This window comes from Macrobrachium nipponense, chromosome 37, assembly GCF_015104395.2.
Source record: "Macrobrachium nipponense isolate FS-2020 chromosome 37, ASM1510439v2, whole genome shotgun sequence".
In the NCBI taxonomy this organism is placed as follows: domain Eukaryota; kingdom Metazoa; phylum Arthropoda; class Malacostraca; order Decapoda; family Palaemonidae; genus Macrobrachium; species Macrobrachium nipponense.
This window is the reverse complement of record NC_061097.1, coordinates 62,620,826-62,640,903: the sequence shown is the minus strand read 5'-3', so window position 1 is coordinate 62,640,903 and position 20,078 is coordinate 62,620,826.

The following is a 20,078-nucleotide window of genomic DNA, read 5'->3' as shown; positions in this document are numbered from 1 at the left end:
GAAACATTGACTCGAGTCTGTAGTAATGTTGTCCTGTTTCTTTTTGCATAGGCTGTTAGTTATAAACTTCTATAAAAATCGCTATTAAAAGAGATGGTATGCAGTCCAGTTATTTGGCATATTAACAATATATCACACATTTTAAAGAACGTTTGAGTAATATATATAGTTTATAAGAAAAAGAGAGATTTTACTTCTCATAAGTGCAGGCTGCCACATTGGAAAACAAGCGATACCAGTTCTCTTTCACCTGAAGCGCTGCATCCGAAGTATTCCTTACTTTTAGTTTTTATATCATGATGGCCCTGGTATGTCTGTAGTAAGTGAAAAGGTCACGTTTATCATCAAAGTTATGTTTGACCGTTTTGTGTATAATCCTGAGCCTTTCATATATATAAGTACTTTGATAGAAATTCAAAGTCTGTTGACATTTGAATAAGCGAGAATGGCCAGAGCATCAGCCGATACATGTGTAGTGTTGCCGTGACAAGTTGTTAATGAAGACTGTATTCCGAGGACAGATCAATTGACACCGACTATAGTGTTATATATGAGTGATTTCTGAACATGATTATGAAATATAACGTAAGGATGAACTAAATTGTGGGGACAATTTACAACAAATTCTTTATGCAGCTCCTCTTATCCTTTGCGGTAAGAACAACCTTTACCAATAATTATTGAGTCCAGTAATGTTCCCACAGTCTTTTACCTTGTTTGTCGTGGTCTATTTACTGTTTATTTGGATTAAGAAAATAATCTTATTTGATTCTCTGTGCACTACTATGAGATTCAGGGACTCTGTAACACGGTTTTTAGGACTTTGCTCCTTATTAAAGCAACGTATGTAGCTGAAAGTTGAACGTATGCATATTGTTTTACAACCACACACAAATTTTGTCAGTATTATCAATAAACCTAAACCAGATAGTTTTAATTTTTATTGAGTAAAAATTATCTACCCGACCATGGCCATGGCCAATGATTAATGAGCCAAGAGTCGAAAAACATTCATTACGTAAGCAAGGTAAAACTCCGTTTTAACGAAATGTTGCCCGCCCATCCACCAGACAGAAAACTCATTCACCTTGTCCCATCGGCTCTGAAACCCATAGCAGTCAAGAATGGCTAACAGGATTTGGAATTGTCCCCGTGGTTGCCAAACTGCATTTGCCTTACGAATTGCAACTTTATACAGTCAAGAGAATGCCCGTGGCCATACTTACTATAGCCTGAATAGGTAATTATTCAGTTTCTAGTTTAAATCCAATGTTTATGGTCTGATTTGTATTTAGCATAAAGTGATTATAATATTTGTTATGTCATTCAGGATTTTAACATTCCCATTAACTATTCACTATGCCACCAGATAGAGAGAAAGAGAGAGCTCGTACATAAACAGTTTATATAACTATTTTTGTTAAAAATGAGATTTTTATCCAAAGTAAATACAAGTCAGTTATATGTGCTAAAATCTCCAGCAGATCAACAGTATCATCCGATATAATTTTGTTTGTTTTATTCTTCTTTAGGCCAGACGACCGTGTTGGATATAAAGACTTTATGAATGGCAGAACAATACATAGAAATGGGTGGGGTATCTGTGCTAACGTAGTAATACTACTATAGCAGTAGTGCCGCAACAGTAGTAATAGCAGTAATATGCATATGTTAAAAGTTTAGGCCAACTGCTGGGATCCTTGAGGATCATTTAGCACTTCTTACAACTACTCGAGAAATGAGTTTTTATAGCCAGAAGTTAAATTTTCTAATCCAACATTGCCCATGATAGCCTTCAGTGTTATCCTGAATTATAGCGAGGCCAAAGTGGGTGGAGCCTTATGAAGTCATCATTCTGACGATAATTATTGGTGAAGGTTTAAAGCCAAAATACGGTACCGGCTATTTTTTTTTTCAGTAAATAGGTAGATAGCCAATAATAAAAATTGCTTGATATTGGATATAGCAGTTATCAAATCAAGCTTGTCTACTATGGTTTTTGAAAAAAATTACCAACTATTCCCTACATCTTGTCAATCTGATTGTGACCTATAAAAGTAGACTGTAATTTCTTAGGACACTTATTTTGGAGTTAGATAATAATCGAAGTGTTTTTGTGTTTATTAACATATTTTGTTGGTTTGTTCATTATGACAATTATCAGTGGAGAGGTTTCAGAGTTCATAAAAGTGTACTGTTTTGCTTGTATTTAAATTTTTACGTCATTTTTGCCAGAGGCCTAGCCTTCGTTACGTATAGCCAATCATCCATCGAGAAAGCGGGAAGAAATGCTGTCATAAGTTACGTAACGAGTGCGTTCGGAACCTTTTCTCTGAGTAAGTTAGCCCGTCTTCAAAAAAAGTCACTTTTTCATTATAAGTATCAAATTTATTCAAACTACGTAATGCAGAATACAGTCAAAATTTAGGTGTAGATATAATGTGATTCTGAATAAGCGTTATATATTTATGAAAATGCATAGATAAAAAAGTTATTGGGAAAAAACCGTGTTGCAGAGGCCCTGAATCTCAAAGTAGCTATCTTCAGTATAAAGTTATAAAAAATATCCCTTTTTGTTAACATATTTCCCTTATGCCATTTCCAGTGTAGAATAAAGTGAATAACGGGGTAAACATTGCTTTAAAAATTTTAAGAAAGAGGACTTATCCGGGGAAGATGAATGACTTTAAAACAAAACTGATATTTTCGCACCATTCATCTCCCAGGACAATCGTGCATCTCATGCAAATGTCAATATTGTATTCAAGACAAAACATTTATCTTTACACTTCTGGGTTTCTTTGGGAACAGATGACAGTTTCCTTGTAGCGAAAAACCGACGGAAAAATTAGATGGGCTGCAAATGATTTGCTTTCATGGGCATATCATGTTATCTAGGTTTATTTTAATCTAGGACGCATTAACTTTTAAATGTAATATGTGACTGAATGCTTAGATCAAAGTTAATATATCAGTTATATTGCAACTGTAAGTTGAAATCATGAAAACGCATCAAAACACTGAAGAAATGGTCATTTGAACAAGGTAAAAATCATTTATTTAAATAATTTAGGACTTCAGTAACGTGTTGTTAAATGAATATGGCGATGGTGTTTGTATGAAAGGTTATAATCATTACATATTATCACCAATAATAATTCTATTATCTTAATCATTTAACAACAGATTTGCTTATTATTATCATTATTATTCATTGCAATACCATTAATATTATTATTATTATTGTTATTACGTTGCTTAACCTGACGACTAATTCTCTTTTGTTGGAGAGAAGAAGAAGAAGCTTTTAGGTAAACAACTGGTTGCTGCTCCTGCTCATTTTTGCTTATTTTTGGGATTTTTGAGTAGTGGCCCCTCCCATCCTAGCATTGCCTAGGTGGGGAGGCTACGCTGGACGGTGGCGACGGTGCTTCCATCTATTGAGTTTTTAGTGACTAGTTTTCGGTGTAACAGTATGGCGTCATACTCAACACCGTTTAGGAGAAAGGACTCCTTTGGGCTGCAGTTTTCTGTATACCCAACTAGGATGTTGTTAGTAGAATGTTATTTTCAAACATGAAATTGGTGCATAACTCGATTATAGGAGTTCATTTTATAAACAAGAACAGAGTAATTGTTAAAGTAGTACCAAATGTGTTTAATGATCTCATGGAAAATGTAAAGATTGTAAATCTTAGTACGTCCATTACGTATGTTTCAATAAGGAATGCTCCTTTCGAACTCTCAGATGAAAAGCTGATCGAGGTTTTATCGAAATATGGCAAAGTGGAAGGAATCAGGCAAAACAAATATGCTAACGGACCATTCAAAGGGGTCTATTGACGGGAGTCAGGACAGCCAGCATGAGACTAAAAGAGAACGTTCCTTCATCAATTATGGTTTTCGGATTTACCTTAACTATCTTGTATAATGGGCAGCAACGGACATGCTTTAGGTGTGGGGAAATAGGTCACATAGCTAAAGACTGCAAATACGAAGATGTAAGGTCTAAGTTTAAAGAAGGAGAGTTTCCTCACCTGCCTACGGAAGGAAAGGATGAAACCAACGTGAAAGCAAATGAGTTGCACAAAGGCTATGTAGAAAATGCAACAGTCGAGGAAAGCGAAATACCAAAGTTATCAAACTACAGATATAGTGACCGAAGGAATGGACAGATATGAAGAACCTAATTCAGTGGAAGAAACAGGCATTAGATTGCACAACAGAAGAAAAAATTGTTATGGATAATTCACCAAATGATTCTGAGAAAGAAAAGGGTGACGGCAACTCGATAAAACTTGGGAAAGGCACAACAAAAAGGAATGCTGGAAGTGAGCTAGGGGAAGAAACGAAGGAAGAACTTGTCTCAGTAGAACCGTTGGACTGCATAAGGGAAGAAAATGTTTATGGAAAACTGGATAAGGGAGTAATCGATGGTGGGCCAAATTATGAGGACGAAAGGGATCTTTTGAGGACAGTCTTGATCACGAGCAGGATGATGACGATGAAGGAAGGCCAAGAATTAGGGTTTCCCAACCAATAGGTGTCAGTGAATTGCGTATGTCAAACACAAAGGTTGAGATTCATAAGGGGGTTTAGGTTAAAGAAATGAGTTATTGGAACAGAAAAAACGAAGCAGCAAGTATAGTAAAAGGAAAGAAGAGGGAAAAATGGATTGTGAGGAAATATATTATGAGATGCCAACGTGGCATACGAAAAACAAAAAGACTCTTAGCAATAAACTTAAGATAACGCTGAAGAAAGACCAGTGTCAAAACATGGAAATGAGAAACCAGAATTTATCATCAGATGATGAAACAGGAAAGTGTACTAAGAAGCTTAAAGCAATTTAACCCAGTATTGTACATGTTTTTTACATAATATGCAAAATTCATTTCATCCACATTAAATGGTAGCTACAGTTAACGTAAATGGGACTTATACTTTGAATAAGCAAATTAAAATAATAAACTTTATGTTCTTTATAAACTAGATATAATTTTCGTCAAGAGCACAATATAAAAGGGGAAGGGAAACTGGAATATGTTGAAAAATACTGCAAAGTTTTGATTAATTATTACACAAATGCTTAAGGGTGGAATAGCTATCTTTGTAAAAAAAAACAAAAAAAAAAAAATCTAATGTGGAAATTTGAATTTTGAAAACGATATTGATGGTTATGTTATGAGTGTTAATTGTCGTTATTCAAACGTTACTATTCAATTATTAAAGTGTATGCTCCTGCTGGGAATAGTAAGAGAAAAGAAAGGGTAGAAATTATTAAATACAGATATTTTATATTTCTTAAGGAACAATATAAGCAATATCATAATGGGTGGTGACTGGAATTCTATTACCTGTATGAGAGATTGTTCAAATTCAGATAGTGAACTAATATCAAAAGTCATTAGTAAGCTGAAAAGCAACTTGAAACTTAAAGATCCATGGGTTTCATGTCATCACCAGGTGGAGTATACTTATGTCAGGGAGAATTATGGCTCAAGGCTGGATAGGTTTTTATCTAAAAGATTTTATATAACCATGTGGCAAATATTCAAATATTCCTGATAGCTGGACTGACCATTGTATTATAGTATTAGCCTTGAAATTAGAAAATGTAGCGTCGCCAGGGAAAGGTTACTGGAAACTTAATAGTAATATTCTAGATAAAGATATTGTAAAAGACAATTTTCTTATGACTTGGAATAGTATTAAGAGGAGCAAAGATAGAGTTGGAGATATTTTGTGTTGGTGGGATGCGAAAGCCCGGCTGAAATCTTTCTTTATCACATGTTCAAAGCAAATTAACAAGCAAAAATGGATGGCTTATTGAATTTACTGAACTACCAGTTGAAAGAAGAAATAGGAAAAGGTGTACTCCGAAATAAGGACAAGTTTTCGTTTTTTTAGTGAAACTCTTTGAAATTAAGAATAAATAGTATTCAAGATGAGATCTGCGAAGGGGTCAAAATTAGAGCAAAGGTGGATGATAAATTAAAGGGTGAACAAGTTTCAGCGTACCTGTTAGGGAAGGAGAAAAACTCTAAATCGTATGTAAATAAGATAAAGAGGGATGATGGTAGCGAAATAGTAAACCCTAAAGCTATTACTATAAATATAAGGGAATATTTTGAAAAGCTTTTCAAAAAAGAGAAATGTGAGCAGTCTTATCAAGAAGTGTTTTTGAAATTAGTAGATAAAGTTATTGGAATAGGAATGAGAATGATATTTTAACCTCAGAAGTGACAGAGTCTGAAGTACTGAAAGTATTGAGGGGGATGAAGAATGGTAAAAAAGATGGTCTCACTGTTGAGTTTTACAAAAAGTTTTGGAAGGAAATAAAAAACGATTTTGTAAGCATAGTAAAGTTTATTTTTAGATATAAGACCATCTCTAAAATGAATAAAGGAATAATAACGCTTACGCCGAAGGAAGGAGACTTTGGTTTTTTTACAAACTGGAGGCCAATAACATTGTTAAACGTGGATTTTAAGATAATAGCGAAAATAATAACTAATAGATTGAAGAATGTGTTACATTTAATTATTTCCCGCGAGCAGTTTAGTTGTGCAGATGATAGGTCCATTATCAACTTGAATTCCATTATGAGAGATATTATGATTTATGCAAATAATAATGATAAACAAGCTGCGTTAATAAATCTAGACTAGACAGACGCTGAAAGTGTAGTATGCATAAATGGTAATATCTCTGATCCATTCCCCATAAACAAATCGGTGAGGCAAGGATGTCCATTATCCATGATTTTGTTTATTATATCCAGGAAAACCCTTTTACAGGATGATGAAAATGAAGCTTGTAGACATGTCATTGATTTTGCCAAAATAATTTAAAGGTTTCTGTTCTAGGATATGCTGATGATTCTGTTATCATAGTTACTAGTGATAAAGGAATATTAAAATGTTTAATATAATCACAGATTATGAAAAGGCAAGTGGTGCAAATCTGAACAGAAATAAACTTCAATTTTAGGCATTGGGAAATGGAGAGAAATAAATCAGCATGGCCAATAAGTGGATGTCATTGCCTTCATGATTCCTGTAAAATACTAGGTGTTTATCATAGTAATAATTATCAAGATAGTGTTAATCTAATTGGAGTAATCTGGAGAGTAAGATAAACAAAGTGATAGGTATATTGGAGGAATAGGAAGCTGACAGTGTTTTCAAAAATGTATTATAATTAATTGTAAAATTTTATGCAAAAAACGTGTATGTGTCACATGTATATAAAGTTCCACAGGATTTGTGCAAAACGAATACAGAGGAGTTGATTTAGATACTATGGAATGGAAGCTGTGAACCAATTGCAAGAAATACCGTATTTTTACCAAAGACAGAAGGTAGGCTAGGAATGATGAATATTCTACATAAATCGAAAGCCATTATGTTTAGAACATTTAACAAGATTTATATAAGTAAGTGTTATGGTTTTGAAAATTATATATTTCTATTGTAAAATAAAAGCTAGTGTTTTGATGGAAACTGAACAAAATTACAGAGACTGTACTATTTTTATACATCATATTATAGTGAGATGATTGATGTTTAAGGAAAGTATATCGTTTAAAGAATCATCTAAGGTGTCTGTTAAAGAAATATACTGGTTACTTATGAACTGTAAAGACTATAAACCAAAGGTAGAGTTATTGTACCCGCTTTTTAATTGGACGCAGATTTGGAAGTATGTAAAATAATAAGGTACATTGATAAGAGCAGAGATACAGTTATAGATATGTTCATGAAATACTTAATACCAAAGATAGGCTGAATATGATGAAATCTCGAATGAAGATAAATGTCTCTTTTGTGGCAATATTGAAAATAATATGCACATATTTTATTTTTGTCCCTCGTCAAAAAACATTCTGATTTGGTTAAAGTCAATGCTAAAAAGCTGTTGTAAAATTGAAACTGATAGTTTACTAAAGATTCTTAATTGGATTTCAAGACACCATCGAAGAAAGACGAAAACACAGCAATGGTGTTACTATCAGATTTTGTAGCAGGAGTATGGTCTGGTCCATCTTTGGGTCTATTGACAGACGACCCAAACTTGATTGCTTATATAGGGAATCAAAATGTCAAAACAAAAACGAAGGTTTTTTTTATTGTGATATTATGGTATATATGAAATGTACATGAACGCCATTGTATTGATCCTATTGTAAATTTTATCAATAAAAGAAAAAAAAAATTCTCTTTTGTAGTTGATGCGGTTGACCGTCACTTAGTTTTTGAGTGTAAGGTGAAAATGGAGGAGTCAAAAGTGAGGAACCTAAAAGCCCAGAGGAAAGAGGCCACATGGACGGAGGAAAAGAAAGTAAGGAATGGACGGGGAACAGGCATATACTCAGTTCCACCTGGACTGCGCACGGGCAAAAGTATTAACGCTGCAGCATTCAAGGTAGCTCGTAGCTATGCAGCATCTCCCTCAGTGAATCTACTGCATAACCCTATCATCAGTTGTTTATCATGTCTAAAATGATATTCAGTAGTGAATTATGTTAATTTTATTAACACGACAAAAAAAAAAAATATGACGAAACCTTTTGAACCCTGTCCTGGGTTCATCTTCAGCCAATGGGCGACGTCGACGATGTGTTTCTCTAACGGACGAGGCGACAAGCAAGACGGCCAACTATCCAACTGGGGGATTGCTTCTTCTCTACTTAACCTTCTTGATCGCCTCACTTGTCGTCCAGTCACCTAGTTGGATACCTGACCGTCCTGCTTGTGGCATCGACGCCTTAAAACTGGAGCTTACATATTTACTTTTTGAATTGTTGATTTTAGCTAGACTACAGATGATCCCAGGACAGGGTTCGAATGTTCTTGTAACTTTATTTTATTCTATAAAATCAACATAATTCACCACCGAATATTTTTGTGGAGCTGATATACACTATGTGCCCTTCTCGATCTAGAGGAGAAAGACCTACTCATCATCATTAACATTTAGTTTAAGTCTAAAATATTATATAATACTAATATTAGATACGTCAAATCAAAATCTGTTGACATGAATAGCTTCCATTAAGGTCAGCTCTTCATAGGTTCTCTAGTATCGTCTCCCCAGCTATCATCGAATAGTACAATAAATAATCTTCAAATGTTCGTCGTTGGAAAATGAAAGGGAAAACAATAATTTTGCCAGTCATTAAATTCTTCAAGATCCTGAATTTTAAATTATTCGTTGTCGTCTTTCGATTATTTGTTTAAAAAAAACAAGTTGCGTTCATCTAAAAGATTACTTCGTTGACATTTCTTTCAATGCGTAAGAACTCGTAAGCGTTTCGAATTATGGGACTAATTTTCCCTGTTCATGTTTTGCGTTTTATAAACGCAAGTTTCGTTTTTCCTGCCAGTATTCATACCTTCACTACGAAAAGATCTTAGAAACTTTCAATTAAGGCAAATACATTTTTCAAAAGAAGGAAAAATATGACCACTGGTATAAATAGAGTAGTATTTTGTCCCCTCGTCTTTTGTTTACTTGCTATGCATGTGTACCAAGTTCATTTTCAGGATTGGTAAGATACCCAATTAATTAAAAGCAGCAGCCTTTCTGTAGTTGGATTAAGCGGAATGACGTTATTTTCCGGAAACAATGAAGCATTATTTAAATGTCCAGTTCCATAGTCTGGATTAACAGGCTTAACTTTCATTCCCTGCCTGTCAGTGAGGCCTTCCTTTCTGCATCGTAAATGACAGCAATTATATTTGGCAGCAGTGAAGTGCTGTTGCTTTTTCCTTTTTTGATTACTTCGAACGAGTTGAGAAATAAGCCCTTAAGAAACACAAAACTACTTTTGTTTAAATTGTCCGTCCGTCTATTTAAGTGTTATGAGAATAAAGGGAAACCGAGTATATGAATCTAATAAAATTCGGCAATGAGTCGCTATGGCATTATTATATTGCGTATAATGAAAAAACTTTTTAGCATAAAGGGAACTACATTTAAGCAAGCAGTGAAATAACTTTATTTACTTAACATAATAGTGCAATTATATGTTATATTAATTAGCCTAATTAGCCAAAAGGAAATTAAATCATTGTTATAAGACTGTGCTTGCTATTATCTATAAAAAATAAAAATTATGCTCCCATAAACAAACAAACTCTCTCTCTCTCTCTCTCTCTCGCTCTCTCTCTCTCTCTCTCTCTCTCTCTCTCTCTCTCTCTCTCTCTCTCTATATATATCTATATATATATATATATATATATATATAATATATATATATATATATATATATATATATATATATATTATATATATATATATATATATATATATATATATATATTATATATATATATATATATACTATATATGTATTATATATTATATATATATATATATTATATATATATATACTATATATATATATACAGAAGTTGTCTGATTGGCAGGAAATCTGTTTCACTATATATATATATATATATATCGAAGGGAGAGGAGGGACGAGCCAAAGCATCTTCTAATTAAAAAGTCTTTATCGTGCTGCTGTCGTAATTTCAAACAACGTCTCAAACAATACTTCGTTCATTTCCAAGACCTAATACATGAAATGTCAAAATATTATCAATGAGCATACATATATAAGACATTTACAATACAAATTTTCCACATTTAGAGCAGGTTTTAGAACTCTTATATGCAAAGATTCAGCTAACCTAACATTAAAATCTTCAGCATTTACAGTTACATTGCAGATCTCATGGCAGTGATCCCTTACGGCTGAGTATGAATACTTAGCCAACGGTCTCTGAGGTTTGGGAATGCGACCATTCGGCCGCCGACAATTAGCCACCGCCAGTTCGCCTGCGAGGACGTTTTGCCGCCGCCTATTCGTCACGGTTGTTTCCATTGCTTTGATTTATGTTGTTTGGGTGGTAAATGTAATGAATACACTTTTTCAGAAAAGGTCCTTTTTATATAGTTTTTAAAAACAAAGATATCCAAGTTATTTCTTTCCCTAATATTTTTTGTTTTTCAGTCTCCCTCAAGTCTTCAAAATGGAAACAGACATTCTTAGCAAACGTGGAATAGAGAAGTTTCAACACGATGGTTTTATATAAGTTTTAGATAAATCATCCAAGAGTGATCCAAGCATCAAATTTTGGCGCTGCGATCAAAGGGGGCGATGTAATGGACGGATCCACACCAAGAGTAGCGCCGTGATAATGAAGATAAATGAACACACCCATTCTGTTTCTGCAGCCAGTGCACAAGTTGCCAAAGTGAGAGCAAATTTAAAACGCGGTGCAGAAGAATCACAGTGTTCTTATAAATGAATGTATAGCTGTTGTGGCTTCGTCAGTCTAAGCATCTTTACCAACGTTAAGCAGTATGAAGAAAATAATTCGACGAAAAATATATCGAAACGCGGACGAAGAATAACAAAAATTGTTCTCGAATACAACATTGAAAGAGACGCTTTGGAATATCTCAGAGGTATATCCAATAAGTATCAAATGAACAAAAGTTTCTATTTCTTCATTTTTGTTTATTTTTGATAATTTTTCTAAAGATTTTTTGGTGTAAACCAATAACATTTATTATAATGTGTGAATATCTTGAAGAATTTTTTTACTTCTTACATAAACCAATCTAATTTTTTTAAGTTCTTTGGAATCACTGAGGGAATTTGCTTTTTTGCTGACATAATATGCAGTAAGTAAAGTCTGTGAAGGGTTTACTCGTTTAACTAATAATGGTTGGTCTATTTTTTAGAACCCTTTCAGTATGCGGACTCTTTGAATTATGGAAAAGAATGAATGAGGAAAGCGATTTAAATGTGCATCACAGTTCAAACACTACTTTTCTCAAATACTTAAAAACTAAACAAACTGAACATATTCGCAGCAAATAATACTTTTCCAGCTAGAGAACAAATTGAAAATTTGTTTTCGCACAATGCTATGAGATTTTCTTTTGATGTTCATTTCAACTGTCCAAGAAATCCTTTCCTTACTATGCACAAAAAACTATTTTGTTCTCATGTGATTTTTGTACTGCATTTTTCTGTTTTCTCTGCTTCCTCAGGGCTTTGTTTTATAATCTGAAGTGAAAAAACACCATGGTTAGAATTTGTATTATACCCGGGATAAATAATTATAAGCATGGAACACATAAATAAGTAGTAGTATACAAATGACAGGAGGTCAGTGTTGTCTTAGCTGCTGATTGTAGCCCTATCTGGCAACACTGTAGGAGATAATTATATCAAAAAATGGATCTTCGTATGTTATGTTCTTTTTTATACGGTAAGAAAAATTATTTTTCAATCACATTTTTCATATGATAACTTTGAAATCAGCGAGTTATGGAAATGCAATGAAAAGTAGGATTTATACGGTTGAAAATTTAAAATAAATGGTTATAGCTCGCAAACTGCAGGATTTATGAAATTAAACTCCTGTGCTTTTTCGTTTGCTTTTTTATATTAAACAAATCATTATTGATGACATTTTTGCACTGGTTAACTCGAAAACGAGTTATAGATGAAAATCTAAAAGCATCTGCATAGTGGATAGTTGATGACGTCATGTAGGGCCTCTGCCACAGTTTCAGCCAAAACACCTGGTAGTACGTTATTGTAGACCATATCAACAATGTATCCCATGTAGGCACACCTTCCATTCATTCAAAATCCCACGAAGTGGTATTTTGTGACGTATGCTCAGAGGAACAATGTAAGTTCGGTATTTATAGGAAATCCACAAATAATTTAGCATATGTACATTTTTGTTCTGACCACCGTCTTAATATTGAAATTCAATTTTTTCTTCTATTTTCTTACATGCTTTGCGGATTGTGAGTCCACAATACCTTGACCAGAAAACAGAATGCATAAAAAAGAAAGGAAATGAGCTATGCTACCCACCCACCATATAACTGATTTATGCTACAACAAAGTTCATAAAAAGTTTATATTGTTGTTAATAATTAAAAAGAAGCCCCTAAAAATGTACTTAGCCTGCCTTACTTTCGTGGATTTGAAACCATAAAATTAGTATTTAAATCTGTTTATGTAAATGTTGTGTTCTCTTAAAACAATACCATCAAAGGTATGCTAATTAAGAATAGTCCGGCAACAAATAACATCATTTACAAAATTCCTTGTAAGGATTGCCCGACTTTTTATATCGACCAATCAAGCAAAGATTTATATGTAATAATAAAGCAGCATATATATTCAGTTAGAACATCCCAGACTTCAAATGCACTATTTATCCATCTAAGCGAAAAATCTAATTGTATAACTTGGGGCGATAGCACTGTAATTGCTAATTTATTGGAATCAGCAGTTATACAGATCACTAAAAAAAAAAAAAAAAAAACTAAATCTTAGTCTGGACCTTAAGATGAATTAATTAACTAGTTAATTAGTCCCCCGTTTATATTTATTAATCTTATTCTTATCCTCGCTTTATTTATATCATATGTTCGCTTCTCACTCATTGTCTGGACACTTTTGTAATATGTTGTTACTAATACAAATTGTATTGTTTTTTCGAATGACCTTGCCTTTGAATGACCTTGCCTTGCCAGTGTGTTTGGCCGCTCTTAAATCCTTAATATAGTCTTCGGGATTTTGCTAATTTTCTACTGTCCTTTGGTATATGCCGCTTTGTTCCTAAAACAAAATTTATTGTTTTTTGACTAACTTACCTGTGACCACGTGTGGGCGGCTGCTTTTAAATCTTTAATGTCGCCCAAGGGCGTTTTTTCGTGTCTCTTAGTGACCTGGACCTTTTGTTAATCCGTCAATGTACATTTACACATGCTTACCTGTACTGTGTTTCTCATTGTTCTGATCAGTCTTCCCTTTAGTAAAGGGTTGTTAAGGCAGAATATCTCAGGCAGTTCTCGTTTTTCATTTTCTTTTGGGGCATAACCTTACACACACACACACACACAACACACACACACACACACACACACACACATATATATATATATATATATATATATATATATATATATAATATAGATATATATATATATAAATTATCACATACATATATATATTATTATATATATATATATATATTATATATATATTATATATATATATATTATCTTAAACTCCTGCGTGCTATGTATTCATTTTTTTTTCCAAGAAGAAAATATGCATTTTGATACATTTCCCATGCTACGTATTTGTCTAATGCAATAATCTGCAAATTTTCTCTGCTATGTCTCGCTACAATAATATCAAACTACAAAACAAAGAAGTTATAAACTTATTTATATCAGAACTCAAAACTTAAGGTTGATGTCATACATAATTGTTTTAGACTTTAGAGGGAAGTAGATTTTAGTCGAAAACATATGAGAACCACTGTTACCACTCAGAGAAATGAAAAATGTGTCCGGAAAAACCGGATTCCGAGATTTTTCCATAACCATAAAAGCCTGGCAGCTTGCCTGAAAAATAAAGAAGCTGGAGATAGAAGATGCAGACAGGAATTGAAATTGCAGATGATGTTCTGAGTTTGGTGGGCGCTGGAGTTTTGTGATGTGGAAGAATGCTTGAAAAAAATACTATGGAAGAAGCACCCCAAAGAATCTTTATTCATACTCTCCTTAAAAAAACCCTATATGAAGGTAATTCCAGTTTTCTGAAACATTCATGTCCTACACACACAGAGATATATATACTTCGGCGTACTGCCTCCCACCCTTATCAAGTAGTGAATGACAGAATAAGTTATATTTGCGAAATATATAGTGGGAGATATGCCCTTAGGTGATGCATGGGATCACCGCTAAGCCAATGTTAGTTCTGCCAATTGCTTTAATCCACTTTGTTGTTACCTTAAGAAGATATTGTCTATATGGTCAGAGTCCCAGGCTCTATTGGAAAGGTTGATCCTATTATCTTGTTGTTTCATCAGTGAAGATTCTACCATCTGACATTTGTATCAACAGCTGTTTTTGTATAAAATTCGGAATGAGTTCCAATCCATGGAACTCGTGTTATTTATATGTTGAAAAATTGGCGAAATAAGTTATCCATATCTAACAGAGAATCATGTTGAGTTAATCTTTCTGAGAGAAGCCATAATAAGACTTATTAATCCCTACAATAGATTTCATGGACTACTACGTATTTAGAAACCGGTTTCTGCTGAACATTAATGACGGATTTCCCAATGTATTCGGATAAGTGAAGATAAAAGGGGTAGGGCGACCTAAAGTGTGACCTCTCATAAATTATCCATGTAAGGGATTGTGATTTTGTTTGTGACTTTTTCCTCCTTTTTGTTTTCTGTGGGTCTGTAAAAAATTCTCTTTGCTTTATGTATGGCGTTTTCTATTATGTGCTTGGGATATTTTAACAAAGTTGATTTTTTATTGTTTCAAATTCTTTGTTAAGTCAGTCTATGGAGCAAATTCTCAGGGCTCTAAGAAATAAGTTACTTGCTATGCCGAGTTTAACTGAAATGTCATGATAGCTGTAAAAATGTATGAAAGTGTGAATGTTGTGTTCCTGAAGACAGTAAATTTTTAGTTGTTATTAGTTCTGATGATTAATACATCTAAAAAGAGGATTTGGTTATTGATCTCCCATTTGACTTCACATTTTATGCTCGGGACTAAAGAATTTAATTTTTGAGGAAAGACATCAAAATCACCCCACTCGCTTTTCCAGTATGTTAAGATGTCGTCTGCATAACGAAGCCAACTCATATCTACAGGTTTGATAGGGTTTATAATTACCGTTTCGAAATACTCCTCATACAAGTTTGCTAACACAGGACTGAGCTGATTCCTCATACTGCAACTGAATATTTGGCAGTAAAAGTTATCACCAAAGGAAAAGACGTTATTAGTGACGCAGAGCTCTACAAGTTGCACTATTTTCTTCAATTTTATGGCTCAAGTTTATTTTAGAGGAACGTTAATACATCTTTTAAGGGTACTTTTGTGAAAAAGAATCTACGCCTAGGCTAAGAGGTTTTACGTTATGTACGGGGATATTTGCCGACCTAAATTTGTAGTAAAAGTCTTATATTTGTTTGATATGACTATAGGACAAAGTTCCTAAAAAGGGGGACAGAAACTCGGCTAACCATTTTGTTTGTTTGTTTGTTTAAATTGTGTTTTTACGTTGCATGGAGCCAGTGGTTATTCAGCAACGGGACCGACCGCTAAAGGTCTAGAGTGAACTTCTATCACCAGAAATATACATCTCTCACTCCTCAATGGAATGCCATTTTGATATTCTGTAGTTAAAAGCTCCAGCACACGAGATTATGGGACGAAAGCGGATGTTATCTTTGTAAGCTTTAGGGAGGCCATAGAAATAAGATAATTTGGGATTAATAGCCTTAAATTTTTCCAAAATTTCTATATCCTGTCTTGCAACAACTCAAGATGAAGACTGATAGGGACAGTCACTCTTTGAAGATGAGTGTAAGATAATATGTTTTTCTTGAGAATGAATCTTAGCGTTCTTCAGTGTATATTTATTAATATAGAAAGATTTATGCTTAATAGTAAGGGTCTTAAAAACCTAAGCTCCAAAATACGGAAGTTACCTTAACAGCATCCCAGAGAGTGGACCGTCTTTTACTACAGGGCAAAAGCGAAAGAAATCTGATTAAATAAGATATGAAAAAGACCGTTGAATCTCAACATTGGTTTATAAATATTTGTTCCATAGGTTTCATGTCATCTTTGTTAAAGACAGACAAAACCAACTGCAGTGAACCATAATATCATCTTTTTCACATAATTTCATTTATATTTTAGTTCTCTTTATCTAAGCCGTCTAATCTCTTAACTACTTTCATTTTTTTCCCAGTCTGAAGTGCTTCTTAACCGAAAATGGCCCAGTACCTGGTTTGACCACCAAAATTTCATTAATCAATAAAAATTAAATAATAAAATTAATGATATGAGGAGGAAAGGAACTGCCTCTACTTTGAGATTCCAGTCAATTGTTCCGCGATTTCCCGTCAATTGTTCAGCGATTCTTTTTAAATAAAAGAAAGGTAGACATTAACCATATTCTTAATATTTATGAATATAGTCTTCAAAAATGCAGTGCTTATTTTGTAAACATAATCGTGGTTTTCTACTGCTTATACATGATATTAAAAGCCTTTTCAATGATTTCAGAGATAAGGAAAACAACGTCTCCCTGGAAGGCTGAAGATTGCGTTAACTTAAATTATTGAATGGAATATGAACACAATGGAATAATACTAGGCCTTTTGTTTTCTTAATTAACACCCCGTGTTCTAGCATAGCATCTTTGTTTGCATTAAATAAATGGGTAAAAGTTAATTTCAAAGAAGCAAACAAACATTATTTACATGTCGTGAAATCAAGGGCAAAAACAAATATATTGAACTTAGTAAGCAGAAAACATTTATTATTCTGACTTAAATACAAGTAAGAACGAAAAGCTGGTTATGGGCGACAGCGTCCTTATTTTGTTAGTCGATGAGCAGTTGAAACTTTATCTGAGGGATTGTTGGCCTATCGTCAGATTACAAAACAATGATGACTTTTTGTTATTGGATTTATGTTTCAATTGATGCTTGTCTGCCTGCTAAATGGTTATTGTTGTGTGTTACCCGAGATTGGTAATACGAATTTTGATGAACTTTAGTGCTAACACACAACGGATGCATTATTTTCGATAATTTGCTTTGGTGAGCAACAGTGAAAATCTGACACGTTATCACCATAGAAGTTTATGTAGTCAGTATCTGTAGTATTCAGATATTTAGCCTCCTAGATATTGCTAATAATATATAAATCAAAAGACAAATACTTTGACTTACTACTCCGGATTCAGTCTTTGTCGTACAATTTTCTTATAAGCCTTATATATTTGGTGACTGCAGGGTCAGTCTGATATTAGATTTTACTCTCCCCACTATGAAAAAAATTAATGTTTATTTTCATATTCAGTAAAGATTGCTACTATAAACCGTTTACAGGACCAATTAAACACTTAAAACGCGAAGTAACTTTTAATATTAGGTTTCGGTTAAAAAATAATTTTCTAATGAATGATGGGAATAACTTCTCTAAGCGCTTTCCTTACTTTAACCCCAGAACATTTCTATCGAACCTCCAACCAGAATAGATTTTAGTGTAAAAATCCCTCTGGCTATAGAATCATACGGCAAGGCGGATATGGGCCATATTCGCACGTACAACCTTATGTTTATCCTTCCAGATTGAAAAAGATATTAAGGCAAAGATATGTTCTTTATTTCATGATTTTTGTGTCACGAGATACTTAATCAACATATTTTGCATATATCACTTTAAGTTGCCAATGAATTTTGAAATAAATGGTAAATTTTCAAGGAATTGCAAAGAAATCAATGCTAAGACAAAGCTACAAGGATGTCTAAAAACATTGACTATTATGGCAGCAGAAGCGAAAAGCTGTTTACCTTTTATTTAATAGAGTAAAAATGTTAGGAACGACAGCATTGTGTTTTTACAGTTATAATTTCTTTTTCAAAAAACAGAGGTATTTTGGCAGAATAAACACTCGAAGCGCCCGCTCCCAGCAGCCATTACTGCAAACGCCTCTTTCCAGATGCAGTAGCTCACAATATATACCATAACAGGATCTGTCGTATTTTTCTCACTCACATATTTTCTTTCTTTGGCTTTTGCCAAAGAATGAAACCGTTCCAGAAATCTCGACGGTTATTGTCTGTCCTTCAAGTATGGGTTACCTCTTTTGCAAAATTATAGATACATTTGTAATAAATAAAACGAAAACAAAAGGAAAAGGAAAAATAAAAATACGAATATGCGCAAAAGAAACTGGACAAGATTTTTACATGAACACAGGAAGGCTGCCTGAAGTCTTCGTTGCTAATGCACACTCCAGAGGTACCTCTGACACCTTCAGGGTCTCAAAGATATTAATACCTCCATTACCCTAATGAATTCACACTACACTCGACTTCTTCCTTGTGGCGATATTCTTGGCTCTTTAAAGAGTCTTGCTAACAATTTACATTTTGCAGTCCAGCGCAGGAATATCATAATCACATCATCAGAGGATTCCATGGGAAATTTAATGAATTAAAATTACTGAACGGCTAAAACTGAATTATGTTAAAATATTAATCATTAAAAACATACGTAGGCAGTTAAAAATTATACACACTTAAGCACACTTAAATACATACACAAGGCACAAAATTACGACACACATGGTTACACAAGAGCACATTAAAATGAGCAAAATCACAAAACACGCTTAGCAAATTACATAAAAAAATTACAAAACGAAGTACGGCGCGTGAAGACGTGACACCTGTAGACTTGCTGATAATGTTCCTCTCGAAGACTGAAGGTGTGAAGGACTGGCGATCATCATAAAATCGGTGAACTGCTCCCATATTACGACTGCATCAGTCATGGCTCCTACAGGATACTCCGTGATGACGCCATTGAAGAACTGGTGTATACCGTAAGACAGGTATGTACTCAGTCAACAAAACATGATGCCAACTCTAGAACTAACAATCTGTCACAACAAACAATCTGCTACTGCAAAAATAACTGTCACAAAACAGCAAAGAAACGTCTCCCCAAAATTCAAAAGCTATCAACTGAAAAATTACCGAACTAACACTATCAAAACAAAACCAACGTGCCCCCCCAAAAAACTGGATATACCAAATAAATTCCGAACAAACTCACGGCGTCATATCAAGAAATAAACAACTGGACTCACCAAAACGATTCAAAAACTCCAAAAGAAAGAAAAACCAAATCATAACTGCAAAATATAAACTCACGGAATAATAAGTCACCACCACAATACTGAAAATGACAGCAAAAACGACTACTCCCTGAAAAACGTCAAACTGCTAAAAGAAAACCAGAAACCGACAAACATCTCCAATAACCAAGAAAACTACCTCACATGTTAAATCCAAAGAAAAATGACCAACCTTATCCAAACCACAACAAAAAGATCAAAATAGTTCATTATCATCCAACAATAAACTTTATCCCCCGGAAAAAAAACTGTATGCCAAAAAAAGAAAAAAAAA